Here is a 974-nt window from a genome sequence, read left to right as displayed (position 1 = left end):
ATAATACCTGCAAGCATTTAGTACTCTGCCTAACACTTAGTCAACATTTAAAACTATTATTCTTCTTTGGTAGTCTCCAGGGTAATATATTTCTTTAGTTTTCAATGGATTCACCGTTGAATATTCTTATATTGACTTATTAAATATAGGTCTGTTAAAATTTCCTCCTAAGATATAGGTGAATTTTTCCATAGTTCTTTCTTACTATGAAAATAAAAAAATATTAACTCCCATCTAGTGTCCTGCTAGAGATGTAATGCCCACATATGACCACTGTACCTAATGTCTTATTACATCAACACTTCAGGTCCATTTTAGACCAGTTTTCTCTAATTGTTTAAGCCATTGATATAGTTGTTTAGATTTAGTCATTACGATATACTTAAGGGCTCACTTCAGCAGCACATAGGCTAGAATTGGAACAATACAGAGAAGATTAGCATGGTCCCTGCACAAAAATAATGTGCAAATTTATGAAGTGTTCTATATTTTTACATGGTAATTGTAAAGCATATTTCTTGCTGCTCTAATTCTAACCAGGATATCAAATTAAATAAAAATCATAACTATCTGTAGAAAGTAATAATTTCAAAAGGAATAATCTTTTATTTAGTTTAGTGTATTTAATTGCATTTACTTTGTTCTACTTATATATATCCATCTACTTAGTTTTTACCCTTATCTCCTCTGAATTAAAATAACTTCAACTTCTTTAAACTATCTCTTCTACATAATTTAACAAACAAAGTGCTCTTCTAACATTTTTCTATGCCACATTTCTTTTAAAGCACATTACTTTCCTAATATTCAAAATGATAATTCTGTCTACATCAATTTATTGAATGATTTTTAAAAGCAAATCATTATTTTAGGAGCTCTAGCAAAGTCATAAATGAGCATGGCTTGACCCATTGCCTTGAGGGACTTGTAATTCAAGGAATGGAAAGATGTCTACCAAACCCAGTTCTCTTAAT

The 974-nt window shown here is 30.0% G+C and overlaps 1 non-coding gene across 1 annotated transcript; it reads left to right on the top strand.

Annotated features, from left to right (window-relative positions):
- The first annotated feature begins 386 nt into the window (after nucleotides 1-386).
- On the top strand, nucleotides 387-493 carry LOC136140501 (U6 spliceosomal RNA). The gene has a single exon (XR_010657624.1). It is a non-coding gene; the product is annotated as a U6 spliceosomal RNA (small nuclear RNA).
- Nucleotides 494-974: the final 481 nt, after the last annotated feature.

This window comes from Phocoena phocoena, chromosome 1 (assembly GCF_963924675.1).
Source record: "Phocoena phocoena chromosome 1, mPhoPho1.1, whole genome shotgun sequence".
Taxonomy (NCBI): domain Eukaryota; kingdom Metazoa; phylum Chordata; class Mammalia; order Artiodactyla; family Phocoenidae; genus Phocoena; species Phocoena phocoena.
The sequence above is the reverse complement of the archived record's forward strand: the minus strand, read 5'-3'. Positions and strand labels throughout refer to the sequence as shown.